Source organism: Pundamilia nyererei, unplaced genomic scaffold (assembly GCF_000239375.1).
Source record: "Pundamilia nyererei isolate P.nyererei 1_Seehausen unplaced genomic scaffold, PunNye1.0 scaffold00014, whole genome shotgun sequence".
Classification (NCBI taxonomy): Eukaryota; Metazoa; Chordata; class Actinopteri; order Cichliformes; family Cichlidae; genus Pundamilia; species Pundamilia nyererei.
In genome coordinates, this window is record NW_005187415.1 from 4,483,032 (window position 1) to 4,483,405 (window position 374).

The following is a 374-nucleotide window of genomic DNA, read 5'->3' on the forward strand; positions in this document are numbered from 1 at the left end:
TACTGCCTCTATTTTCCCAGGAAGGATTGCTGGATGAGAGGGCAGCAGACACAGAGTGCACTGGCACGAGGGAGCAGACACATGGGCACAAACACTGGGAGAAGACACGGAGTGGAAGTCGGGAGCACACGGGGATGTATTATTGTTGTGTATCAGTTCCATCACTGTAAATAAATGCATAGAGCACCGCGCCTGGGTCGTCCTTCCCCACACCCCCCACGGTTTGCCATGCCAAACCGTGACAGGTTACACCAAGATTTTAGCTAATAGCTCCCTGGGAATAACCTTGTTGGTGCAAAAAAAAAAGGTCTAACTGTTTTGGAGATGACAAAAAAAAGCCCTATTGCTCAAAGCCAAGAGTCTGCAAGCAAAAT